The sequence below is a fragment of the Macaca mulatta genome, chromosome 4 (genome assembly GCF_049350105.2).
Source record: "Macaca mulatta isolate MMU2019108-1 chromosome 4, T2T-MMU8v2.0, whole genome shotgun sequence".
In the NCBI taxonomy this organism is placed as follows: Eukaryota; Metazoa; Chordata; class Mammalia; order Primates; family Cercopithecidae; genus Macaca; species Macaca mulatta.
In genome coordinates, this window is record NC_133409.1 from 164,713,874 (window position 1) to 164,727,870 (window position 13,997).

The window sequence follows — 13,997 nt, forward strand, 5'->3', positions numbered from 1 at the left end:
GTTAACAACACCTAATTTTCTAATTTTATCAAAAGACAAAAGAAGTATTTTATACTCCTCTGATAAGCACTGTGAATAAAGATAAGTAGTTCAGTCATAACTAGTTCACCCTCACCTCCCCATGTAAGAGGGAGAACAAATCAAAACAAATAAGAGAAACTTTGGTGCAAGGCTCCCAGACCACTCTAGCAGGATGAGGGGGTCCTTGCCCAGTATCTGTCTTCCTTTCGTAGGACCTAATGCATACACAGGCTGAAGCTCTCATTCTCAGCGGTTATGTTGAAAATAACCAATCCAAAATCCTCTTTTGACGGAAGTAATCCACGAACCGACCAACAGAGACAAAACTTTTGGGAGTGAACAACGTTACTACATAGGGTTACTTAATCCTTAAAAATATCTTCCAGTCTTTTCAATCTGCAATTTTTACACACACTTCTACAGGACCTTGGACAATATATATGTTGCAGCACATACCTGAGGGTATCAAAATTGGAGAGAGATAAGGAAGCAGAAATCAGATACCATCATGCCCAAAAGAATGCAGTAAACTTGGATGGCCACCTGCCCAGTTCATTATTATCTCAACAGTTCAGATGGCTTATGGTGTTCCTTTGATATTACATCAGTTTATGCCTCTTACCAGAAAGTGTGCCGGCAATAAATAACCCCAAGTGAGCAGGATGAGGCATTGTGATCCACAGCATGTCCTGAATTAGAATATATTTTATATTGTATTTTTAAAATGGCGGCATTAGCAGCAGCAGCGGCGGCGGCTGCGCGGGTGTCTACGTGGGCTCGCGGGGTCTCGCGGCAGCGTGGTGGACTATCTGATCAGCTGAGGCACCTGCTACGTGCCTGAGGACGGGCTCACCCTGCAGCAGCTCTTCACCAGCGCTGAGGGCCTCGCCTACAACGATGTCCTGATTCTCCCAGGATTCATAGACTTCACAGCTGATGAGGTAGACCTGACCTCAGTCCTGACCTGGAAGATCACACTGAAGATGCCTCTGATCTCCTCCCCCATGGACACTGTGACAGAGGCCGACATGGCCATTGCGATGGCTCTAATGGGAGAGGTTGGTCTCATTCACCACAGCCACACCCCAGAGTTCCCGGCCAAGCAGTGTGGAAAGTCAAGAAGTTTGAACAGGGGGACTTCATCACCGACCCCGTGGTGCTGAGCCCCTCGCACACCATGGGTGATGTGCTGGAGGCCAAGATGTGGCATGGCTTCTCTGGCATCCCGATCACTGAGACGGGCATCATGGGCAGCAAGTTGGTGGGCATCGTCACCTCCTGAGACATCAACTTTCTTGCTGAGAAGGACCACAGCACCCTCCTCAGTGAGGTGATGACACCAAGGATCGAGCTGGTGGTGGCTCCAGCAGGCCTGAGGTTGAAAGAGGCAAATGAGATCTTGCAGCTTAGCAAGAAAGGGAAGCTGCTTATCTCCAATGATCGCAATGAACTGGTGGCCATCATCGCCCGCTCCGACCTGAAGAAGAATTGAGACTACCCTTTGACCTCCAAGGATTCCCATCAGCAGCTGCTGTGGGGGGCAGCTGTGGGCACCCATAAGGATGGCAAATACCACCTGGACCTGCTCACCCAGGTGGGCATTGACGTTATAATCTTGGACTCATCCCAAGGGAACTTGGTGTATCAGATTGCCATAGTGCATTACATCAAACAGAAGTACCCCAATCTCCAGGTGATTGGGAGGAACGTGGTGACAGCAGCCCAGGGCAAGAAACTGATTGATGCTGGTGTGGATAGGCTGCACGTGGGGATGGGCTGCGGCTCCATCTATATCACCCAGGAAGTGATGGCCTGCGGTCAGCCCCAGGGCACTGCTGTATACAAGGTGGTCGAGTATGCCCGGCACTTTGGTGTGCCCATCATAGCCGGATGGCGGTATCCAGACCGTGGAGCATGTGGTCAAGGCCCTGGAACTTGGAGCCTCCACAGTGATGATGGGCTCCCTGCTGGCTGCCACCATGGAGGCCCCCTGCGAGTACTTCTCAGACGGGGTGTGGCTTAAGAAGTACCGGGGCATGGGCTCACCGGATGCCATGGAGAAAAGCAGCAGCAGCCAGAAACCATACGTCAGCGAGGGGGATAAGGTGAAGATCGTGCAGGGTGTCTCATGTTCCATCCAAGACAAAGATTCCAATCAGAAGTTCATGCCCTACCTCATAGCGGGCATCCAGCACAGCTGCCAGGATATCGGGGCCACAGTCTGTCTGTCCTTTGGTCCATGATGTACTCAGGAGAGCTCGAGTTTGAGAAGCAGACCCTGTCGGCCCAGATCGAGGATGGCATCCATGGCCTGCACTCTTACGTGAAGCGGCTGTACTGAAGACGGTGGAGGCCGAGGTGATGGACAGGGCACACCCCAATGTCCCCCTTCAGGCACAGCCTCCCTCCATAACTGAGTGGTCCACAGATTTGCACTATAGGTTCCCCAGCTACTTTCCAGGGAGAGACGAGGGGAGGTCCTGAGGGTTCTGCAGCCCCTCCCTGGGCATCCTCTGCTGAGTCAGGACTGCTCCCTGGGCCAGGCTGCCCTGGGAGCCCCCCCACACCATCCCCCCAGGCTCTCAGGCCCTGTGCCTGCCTCAGGTCTTTCTTGCTGCAGCCTGCTCCAGCCCGGCCCCCACCCCAGGGGCAGGCAGCCCCTCCTGGCTTCACCTGTAGGGCACCTCCCTGCCCCCAGCCCCCCAGGAAATGGTGCTCTCCAGGCCCTGCCTCTGGTCCTTCCCGGGCTGCTGCCCCCTCAGCCATGTGGCACTTTTGAGCTCCAGACCTAGGCCAAGGGGAGGTCTCTGACCCCTTCCTCGGCCCTGGGCTACCCTTGGGTCCTGCTCCTCAGGCCACTCCCCTGTCCCTGGCCCTGGGGAGGAGGCTGCCCTGGTCATGGCCCCCTGCCCATCATTCCTGACTCACCACTGTTCGCAGGTGTACCATTCCTGCCCTCTCCTCAGCTGCAGTTGAAGGCTTTAACTCTGCACAGTTTGGGATCACAGTTGTGTCACTGTGTATTAAAAAATCGGAATAAATCAAGCAGGTCTCAAAAAAAAAAAAAAAAAAAAATGGAATCACAGGTCAACATTATTACCCCTCTCCAGCAAGGACTGAATAAAAGGCAGTGAGCAGGCCGGGCACGGTGGCTCAAGCCTGTAATCCCAGCACTTTGGGAGGCCGAGACGGGCGGATCACGAGGTCAGGAGATCGAGACCATCCTGGCTGACATGGTGAAACCCCGTCTCTACTTTAAAAATACAAAAAACTAGCCGGGCGAGGTGGCGGGCGCCTATAGTCCCAGCTACTCGGGAGGCTGAGGCAGGAGAATGGCATGAACCCGGGAGGCGGAGCTTGCAGTGAGCTGAGATCCGGCCACTGCACTCCAGCCTGGGCGGCAGAGCGAGACTCTGTCTCAAAAAAAAAAAAAAAAAAAAAAAAAAAAAAAAAAGGCAGTGAGCAAATATACTTAGTTTAGAATAAGTAAATCTTTAAGTAGATTAATTACTTCTTGCTCATTACAAACTATTTTGTTATAGAGGAGGGATAGTTCTAATCTCTGAAAATTAAACAAAATTATTTAATTGCTGCCACATCCGTACACAATAATGTTCCTGAATCTGGGTGGCAGAACTGGAAGAATGTGGTTGTACACTTATTTTGCTTTTGCTTTCCATGAATGGCCAAGTCGGGCAAATCAATGTACTTCAGCAACTCACAGTGGCATTTCACGGACATACAAGATGAAAAGACCATAAGCTGCTTCTTTCGTTTCTTCTTAAGGAATGTAAAGAGCAGAAGGAATCTCTTTTTGGAAGGACAAACAACATATCCCTGTTCAAGACCATCCACTGTTGCATTAGCTTTATCATCATCAACACCAACATACAATGGCTCCTTTTTCAGAGAAATCCTTGCCAGGCCTTCCACTTTTCAAGTTTGGGTGGCAGAAAAGAGCATAGTCTGTTTACGTGTTGGCAAAAGTTTAATAACTTGCTTTAATTCCCCTTCAAACTCAACATCCAAGCTATGATCAGCTTCATCAATAACCAGATACTGCAGGTTTTTATACATAAACCCTGGGGTATTCTGCGTATGGTCCAGCAGACGGCCTGCTGTGGCCACAATGATGTTGATCCCATTAGCAAGTTTCTGTGCTTCAACAGATCTGTTACTGCCACCCATTATCAACCCATAAGTATGCACATGGCAAGTCATTAGCTCCTTAAGAACACCAAACCAAAAGTTTGCATGGCTAGTTCTCTAGCAGGTGAGAGAATAAGAACTCCCGTTCCATCCCTGGGCATGAACTTTAACTTAACAATGAGTTCAACTGCAGGGATGAGAAAAGCCAGGCTTTTACCACTGCCTGTTTTTGCAGCTGCTAGAAGTCCCTGCCTTCCAGAAGTGGTCTGATACTTTTATGCTGAATTTCAGTCATGTTTGTAAAACCCATTTCTTTTATTGCCTTCAGAGTGTTTTCATTGACAGGATTACATAGAGAAACAAATGAAGTATCCTCAAAAGCTCCTGTCAGTCCCGGGGTAGGCTGGGCACCTCACTGTCATCTTCATCATTATCTGGCTTCTCCACATTATTTTCTGTTTCTTTAGGAGTTTCTGCACTCTCTTCTTCAGATTCCCCTTTGTTTGCAGTTTTTGCTTTTTTTGTATCAGGCCCAGCATCATTTGGCATTTTCCTCTTTTTCTTCTTCTTTGTGTTTTTTGATTCTGAATTGGGAGAGGGCATGCCCTGCTCATTTTGCGCCCAGAATAATTGGGTTTTCTTCGCTACTTGAAACAATCCAAGGTTCCATTAAGTGAACTTGACTTTTCCTGGTCTAAAATTTCTGACATTCAGTCCCAGCTTGAGAAACTGATTGAAAAGAACTACTTTCTTCATAAGTCAGCCCAGGAAGCATATAAGCCATACATATGAGCCTATGATTCCCATTCTCTGAAACAGATCTTTAATGCTAATAACTTAAATTTGCCTCCAGTTGCTCTGTCATTTGGTTTCAAGGTACCTCCCTTTGTTGATCTGAACATCAACTGCAATGAAGGCAAGCAGAAAAAGTGAGGGGGTGGTGGTAGATTTGGCTACCGGAAAACCAAGAAAATTGAGAAGTTCAAAATCTTCAAACACATTAGCAAGAAATCATCCGACAGCAGGCAGTTCTCTCACTGAAGACATGCCTTTCTTTCATCTTGAATAACTTTATCCTAAAATGAATTTTCCCCTTGATTTAACAGGATTTTTGTAGACTTTAGGATTTGGACTTATCTAACAAGAGTATAAATTGACTTGGGTTCCAAGCACTGTTACTTCTATCAAGTCTCTTTTTTATTTTGGGGATATAAAACAGGCTTTACTTTTCTTGGATGCCCAATGGCAGAGCAAGGAATATCTGGTCTTTCTTGTGATTATATAATATTTTAATTTTAAATATCCCTCCCTCATACATACAAATGTATGTTACTGTTTTAATATAATTCTTTTTGTACCTTAAAAAAAATCTATGTTAATACAGCAATGTTATCTCATCTGAATACTTTTACAAATGTCATTTCATTTAATACTTACAACAACCCTTCAGTTGAGGTTTTATCATTCCCATTTTACAGATGGGGAAACTGAGCATTGAAAGACAACTGACTTTCCGAGGTCACACAGTTACTGGCACAATGTGCACTAGAACCCAATGACCAAGTCAAGTGAGTTTCAGCTAGAGCAAGCTTGTACAGCCTTTAGCCCTGTGACCCAAGATGGTTTTGAATGCAGCCTAACACAAATTTGTAAACTTTCTTAAAACATTATACGATTTTTTTTTCAATTTTTTTTAGCTCATCGGCTGTCATTAATGTTAGTGTATTTTATGTGTGGTCCGAGAAAACTTTTCTTCTTCCAGTGTGGCCCAGGGAAGCCAAAAGATTGGACGCCCCTGAACTACAGCACCCCTGCTTCCCAAATAAAGTTATAGGTAAAATCAAGCTCCCCTTTTTTCTCATGTCAGGATCTTTTCTGGAAAGAGGACAAAAACAAGTTAATGTAAAACTTTTAGTTCTATTTTTAAACATCGACTTAGGGCAAAAGGCCAGGTGTTCTGCCAAAACAAATTAGATAATATTCTTATATTGGCAGACTCTCAATCTTGACCAAGAAGAAAAATATCCAACATAACATATATTGAGAAAAGAGTCCAAGAACTCTGAGTACACTGAATTCTCAGCCTTGGCCTTCTGCAAGAAGGAAGAGGCAAGTTTCCCGTATGAGAGAACAGTCAAGGAGTATGACTCAAGGACTATTTCAGTACAAGATCTTATTTCAACCCTGTTGTCCATCTGTTTGCTGAGAATGTAAAGTTGTCTGGTTCCAAGTCAGAAAAGAGGATGAAATCATCTACTAAAGCCACATAAACAGGAGCCCATAGCCGTGCAGTGAGAGGCCAACGCACACCTTCCCATTATCTGGCTGGATTTCTGTGTGGTCATGGTGTCTTATCCCAGGGAGGCAAGTTCAGGGATCCAGCTAAGCAAATGATAAATGCTGTAAAATTTATTCTCTACTTACTGCAGGCTAATGGAGAAGAAAGATAAGCACAGCGCAGTGGCTCACACCTGTAATCCCAGCACTTTGGAAGGCCAAGGTGGGAAAATTGCTTAAGCCCAGAAGTTCAAGACCAACCTGGCCAACATAGGGAGACCTCATTTCTACAAATAATCAAAATATTAGCTGGGTGTGGTGGCATGCATCTGTGGTTCCAGCTGCTTGGAAGGCTGAAGCCAGAGTATTGCTTGAGCCCGAGAGGTTGAGGCTGCAGTGAACCATGATCACGCCACTGCACTCCAGCCTGGGTGACAGAGTAAGATCCTGTCTCAAAACAAACAAACAAATAAATAAAATTAAATTTAAAAAATGGGGGGGAAGAGCAACTCAAAGAATTGCATACGAAAAACAATATTTTAAATGCAGATATTGACTACAGACAATATCTATTTATCAACCATTGCAGCCAGCCATTCTTTCCTCCCTATTCCTCTTCACCAGCCTCCTCTTTTTTTGAGCATCACTAAGGTCATAAAACTCACTACTTTCTACTCAGTCCTATCCTTCTTTTTGTATCATCTAGTGCCACTGGAATACCTGGAGTCAACATTCATCATCCACTTACATACCTCTATGTTGTTCCCCTACCTCTTCTACAGTAAGAGGATAACAGAGATTCCAGGGAGTACCATACTTTAGAGAAGCTTAGGGGAATGAGTATTTAGAAAGCTAATGAATTCAGGCTGCTGACCAGAAGAGTTCAGACTCTAATTTTAAGGGTAAGGAAAATTTCAAGGTCATAATTAAAGGTCAAATCAGCTATGTTGTAGGCCAAATTATTATATGCAGTTTGGCTAGAAACCTAAACCAGCAAGTACAGTATTGTTTCCAAAATAAAATAAGTTCCAAGTTCTAAACAACTAGAACCCTAAACATTTAGGAACCCTAAACATTCATAAGTTTGGGACCACCTACAAAAAATGTAACAATAATTCTTTTCCTCTTGAGTTTTTTTCTTTACAGCTGCAGAAGAAAACAGAAAGTATACATGTATATAACTGGGTGTTGAGATTTGAACCCCCTTCCATTGGATCAACTTCAATTGAGAAAAGAGTTGGTGACCACCATTTGTTCCTAAGAGCCCTCATAAATTTATTCCTCTCAGTGTGCCCAGTGAGAATAACTGGACCAACTTCTGGATAAGTAGTGACAATTGGGAAAAGGACTCTCAACATTATCATAGAGAATAAGCTCAACAAGTTTGGGGAGGGTTTTATATTGGCAAAGGGAGTCAGTTGGAGCTGTAGCCCAAGTGAAAAGTTGAGCTCCAAAGAAAGTGGGTGATTTCTTTTGAGTAGATACTCTAACTGTATTCCTATATGAAAGAGGTGGGGTGGGGTGGGGGAAAATCAGGCTATAAGGAACGAGATTGTGGAAACAATGAGGATGTGTTTCCAAAGAAGAAAATCACTGTCATGTCAGCATATTGGCCATGCCTGTCCTAGTCTTATTTGCTCTTCAAAGAGCTATAATCATGGGTCAAACCAGAAAGGAAACTATTAGACTTCTTCATGTAACAGAGTACACAGAATAGGCTGCAGCCATACCAGATGAGCAAGGAAAGATTAGAGTTACACATTCCTACCAGTAAAAACTGGTGCCATGAGTGGCAGCCATGTTTAGATTATGTAATTCTGCCTTCTTGACTAAAAGCTGATTGGACCCACGATGGATGTCTGTTGAAAGCAGAGCCAGCTAGGTGCAGTGGCTCATGCCTGTAACCCCAACACTTTGGGAGGCTAAGACAGGATGATTGCTTGAGGCCAGGAGTTAGAGACCAGCCTGGGCAACAGAGCAAGACATTGAAGAAAAAAAAAAAGGAAAGAATGAATGAATTAAAGAAAGAGGAAGAGGGAGGAAGGAAGGAAGGAAGGAAGGAAGGAAGGAAGGAAGGAAGGAAGGAAGGAAGGAAGGAAGGAAGGAAAAAAGAAAAGAAAAGAAAAGAATTAGCTGGGCTAAATTAGCTGGTAGCATGTGCCTATAGTCCCAGCTATAATACTTAGGAGGCTGAGGCAGGAAGATCACTTGAACCCAGGAGGTCAACGCTGTAGTGAGCCATGATGGTGCCACTGCACTCCAGCCTGGGTGACAAAGCAAGGCTCTGTCTTAAAAATAAATAAAAATACAAATGAAACAGAGCCAATCAGATTTTCCCTGCTAGGAATCTGGATTTAGGGACAGCTCATCTCTGTGCTTGGTCAAAGCTGTGCATCAGCCATATTCCATCATCTATACACGCAGCAGAGAAAGCCAGAGACAGAACATAAAGCAGATGTGCAAGACAGGAGGGAAGAGTCAGAGGAAGAGAACTCTAGCTAAACAGTTCTCAGTTCCAGTTCCTCCCAGAAGCCAGCTGGAGTCCTATCTTTAGGTTCCTCAAGACATTCCTTGCCTTTAAAACAACTTTTCCTTTTTTAAAAAAGCTAGTTCAAATTTGTTGCAGTTATTTGAAACTAGAAACACCTGGAGTAAAATCACATTACCAAAAATTAAATGAAGATTCTGCAATGAAAAGAGCATAGACTTTTGAATCTACCAATGCTGGGTTCAAACCATGGCCCCCCTGAATATCAGCTGTCTAGTCGACAGTAAGGACACTACTAGTTTCCTAGCCTGTCTGAGCCTTGGTTTCCTTACTAGAAAATGCAAATAACGAAATGTCCTGTCTGACAGCTTTGAAGAGAGTAGTGGTTCTCCCAGCATGGAGTTTGAGATCTGAGAACGGACAGACTGCCTCCTCAAGAGGGTCCTTGACCCCCAAGTAGCCTAACTGGCAGACACCTCTCAGTAGGGGCTGACTGACACCTCACACGGCCAGGTGCCCCTCTGAGACGAAGCTTCCAGAGGAAGGATCAGGCAGCAATATCTGCTGTTCTGAAATATTTGCTGTTCTGCAGCCTCCACTGGTGATACCCAGGCAAACAGGGTCTGGAGTGGACCTCCAGCAGACTCCAACAGACTTGCATCTGAGGGTCCTGAGTGTTAGAAGAAAAACTAACAAACAGAAAAGATATCCACACTAAAACCCCATCTATACATCACCATCATCAAAGACCAAAGGTAGATAAAAGCACAAAGATGGGGAGAAACCAGAGCAGAAAAGCTGAAAATTCTAAAAATCAGAGTGTCTCTTCTCCACCAAAGGAACACAGCTCCTCGCCAGCAACAGAACAAAGCCAGACAGAGAATGACTTTGACGAGTTGAGAGAAGAAGGCTTCAGACGATCGGTAATAGCAAACTTCTCTGAGCTAAAGGAGGATGTTCAAACCCATCACAAAGAAGCTAAAAACCTTGAAAAAAGATTAGATGAATACCTAACTAGAATAAACAGTGTAGAGAAGTCCTTAAATGACCTGATGGAGCTGAAAACCATGGCATGAGAACTACATGACGCATGCACAAGCTTCAGTAGCTGATTTGATCAACTGGAAGAAAGGGTATCAGTGATTGAAGATCAAATGAATGAAATGAAGCCAGAAGAGAAGTTTAGAGAAAAAAGAGTAAAAAGAAACGAACAAAGCCTCCAAGAAATATGGGACTATGTGAAAAGACCAAATCTACATCTGATTGGTGTACCTGAAAGTGACGGGGAGAACGGAACCAAGTTGGAAAACACTCTTCAGGATATTATTCAGGAGAACTTCCCCAACCTAGCAAGGCAGGCCAACATTCAAATTCAGGAAATACAGAGAACGCCACAAAGATACTCCTCGAGAAGATCAACTCCAAGACACGTAATTGTCAGATTCACCAAAGTTGAAGTGAAGGAAAAAATGTTAAGGGCAGCCAGAGAGAAAGGTCAGGTTAATAGCAGATCTCTTGGCAGAAACTCTACAAGTCAGAAGAGAGTGGGGGCCAATATTCAACGTTCTCAAAAAAAAAGAATTTTCAACCCAGAATTTCATATCCAGCCAAACTAAGCTTCGTAAGTTAAGAAGAAATAAAATCCTTTACAGACATACAAAACTGAGAGATTTTGCCACCACCAGGCCTGCCTTACAAGAGCTCCTGAAGGAAGCACTAAACATGGAAAGGAACAACTGGTACCAGCCACTGCAAAAACATGCCAAATTGTAAAGATCATCAATACTAGGAAGAAACTGCATCAACTAATGAGCAAAATAACCAGCTAACATCATAATGACAGGATCAAATTCACACATAACAATATTAACCTTAAATGTAAATAGGCTAAATGCTCCAATTAAAAGATACAGACTGGCAAATCAAGACCCATCAGTGTGCTATATTCAGGAGAACCATCTCATGTGCAGAGACACTCATAGGCTCAAAATAAAGGGACGGAAGAAGATCTACCAAGCAAATGGAAAACAAAAAAAGGCAGGGGTTGCAATCCTAGTCTCTGATAAAACAGACTGTAAACCAACAAAGATCAAAAGAGACAAAGAAGGCCATTACATAATGCTAAAGGGATCAATTCAAAACAAGAAGAGCTAACTATCCTAAATATATATGCACCCAATACAGGAGTACCCAAATTCATAAAGCAAGCCCTTAGAGACTTACAAAGAGACTTAGACTCCCACGCAACAATAATGGGAGACTTTAACACCCCACTGTCTACATTAGACAGATCAACAAAACAGAAAGTTAACAAGGATATCCAGGAATTGAACTCAGCTCTGCACCAAGGGGACTTAATAGACATCTACAGAACTCTATACCCCAAATCAACAGAATATACATTTTTCTCAGCCCCACATCACACTTATTCCAAAATTGACCACATAGTTGGAAGTAAAGCACTCCTCAGGAAATGTAAAAGAACAGAAATTATAACCAACTGTCTCTCAGACCACAGTGCAATAAAACTAGAACTCAGGATTAAGAAACTCACTCAAAACTCACAAAAAACTCAACTACATGGAAACTGAACAACCTGCTCCTGAATGACTACTGGGAACATAACGAAATGAAGGCAGAAATAAAGATGTTCTTTGAAACCAATGAGAACACACACACAACATACCAGAATCTCTGGGACACATTTAAAGCAGTGTGTAGAGGGAAATTGATAGCACTAAATGCCCACTAGAGAAAGCAGGAAAGATCTAAAATTGACACCCTAACATCACAATTAAAAGAACTAGAGAAGCAGGAGCAAGCACATTCAAAGGCTAGCAGAAGGCAAGAAATAACTAAGATAAGAGCAAAACTGAAGGAGATAACGACACAAAAAACCCTTCAAAAAATCAATGAATCCAGGAGCTGATTTTTTGAAAAGATCAACAAAATTGAAGATCGCTAGAAAGACTAATAAAGAAGAAAAGAGAGAAGAATCAAATAGACACAATAAAAAATGATAAAAGGGATATCACCACCGATCCCATAGAAATAAAAACTACCATCAGAGAATACTAAAAACACCTCTATGCAAATAAACTAGAAAATCTAGACGAAATGGATAAATTCCTGGACACATACACCCTCCCAAGACTAAACCAGGAAGAAGTTGAATCCCTGAATAGACCAATAACAGGTTCTGAAATTGAGGCAATAATTAATAGCCTACCAACCAAAAAGAAGTCCAGGACCGGACGGATTCACAGCCGAATTCTACCAGAGGTACCAAGAGGAGCTGGTACCATTACTTCTGAAACTGTTCCAATCAATAGAAAAAGAGGGAATCCTCCCTAATTCATTTTATGAGGCCAACATCATCCTGATACCAAAGCCTGACAGAGATACAACAAAAAAAGAGAATTTTAGACCAATATCCCTGATGAACATCGATGCAGAAATCCTCAATAAAATACTGGCAAACCAAATCCAGCAGCACATCAAAAAGCTTATCCACCATGATCAAGTTGGCTTCATCCCTGGGATGCAAGGCTGGTTCAACATATGCAAATCAATAAATGTAACCATCATATAAACAGAACCAAAAACAAAAACCACATGATTATCTCAATAGATGCAGAAAAGGCCTTCAACAAAATTCAACAGCCCTTCATGCTAAAAACTCTCAATAAATTCGGTATTGATGGGATGTGTCTCAAAATAGTAAGAGCTATTTATGACAAACCCACAGCCAATATCATACTGAATGGGCAAAAGCTGGGAGCATTCCCTTTGAAAACTGGCACAAGACAGTATTCTCACCACTCCTATTCAACATAGTGTTGGAAATTCTGGCCAGGGCAATCAGGCAAGAGAAAGAAATAAAATGTATTCAATTAGGAAAAGAGGAAGTCAAATTGTCCCTGTTTGCAGATGACATGATTGTATATTTAGAAAACCCCATAGTCTCAGCCCAAAATCTCCTTAAACTGATAAGCAACTTCAGCAGTCTCAGGATACAAAATCAATGTGCAAAAATCACAAGCACTTCTATACACCAATAAGAGAAAGAGAGCCAAATCACGAGTTAACTCCCATTCACAACTGCTTCAAAGAGAATAAAATACCTAGGAATCCAACTTACAAGGGATGTGAAGGACCTCTTCAAGGAGAACTACAAACCACTGCTCAACAAAATAGAAGAGGACATGAACAAATGGAAAAACACTCCATGCTCATGGATAGGAAGAATCAACATTATTAAAATGGCCATACTGCCCAAGGTAATTTATAGATTCAATGCCATCCCCATCAAGCTACCAATGACTTTCTTCACAGAATTGGAAAAACACTACTTTAAAGTTCATATGGAACCAAAAAAGAGTCCGCATTGCCAAGACAATCCTAAGCAAAAAGAACAAAGCTGAAGGCATCACACTACCTGACTTCAAACTATACTACAAGGCTACAGTAACCAAAACAGCATGGTACTGGTACCAAAACAGAGATATAGTCCAATGGAACAGAATAGAGCCCTTGGAAATAATACCACACATATACAACCATCTGATCTTTGATAAACCTGACAAAAACAAGAAACGGGGAAAGGATTCCCTATTTAATAAATGGTGCTGGGAAAACTGGCTAGCCATATATAGAAAGCTGAAACTGGATCCCTTCCTTATACCTTATACACAAATTAATTCAAGATGGATTAAAGACATAAATGTTAGACCTAAAACCATAAAAACCCTAGAAGAAAATCTAGGCAATACCATTCAGGACATAGCCATGGGCAAGAACTTCATGACTAAAACACCAAAAGCAATGGCAACAAAAGCCAAAGTTGACAAATGGGATCTAATTAAACTAAAGAGCTTCTGCACAGCAAAAGAAACTACCATCAGAGTAAACAGGCAACCTACAGAATGGGAGAAAATTTTTACAATCCACCCATGTGACAAAGGGCTAATAGCCAGAATCTACAAAGAACTTAAACAAATTTACAAGAAAAAAATCAAACAACCCCGTCAAAAAGTGGGCAAAGGATATGAACAGACACTTC

General features: G+C 43.0%; 1 protein-coding gene and 2 pseudogenes across 2 annotated transcripts in view; 1 reads left to right on the forward strand and 2 right to left on the reverse strand.

Annotated features, from left to right (window-relative positions):
- Window positions 1–13,997, reverse strand: part of RNF144B (ring finger protein 144B) — a 188,461-nt gene that overhangs the window by 96,820 nt on the left and 77,644 nt on the right. The window lies entirely within an intron of this gene.
- Window positions 990–2,362, forward strand: LOC712673 (inosine-5'-monophosphate dehydrogenase 1 pseudogene; annotated as a pseudogene).
- On the reverse strand, window positions 3,601–6,718 carry LOC106997835 (ATP-dependent RNA helicase DDX18 pseudogene; annotated as a pseudogene). The gene has a single exon (XR_003729108.2). The product of XR_003729108.2 is annotated as an ATP-dependent RNA helicase DDX18 pseudogene (transcript).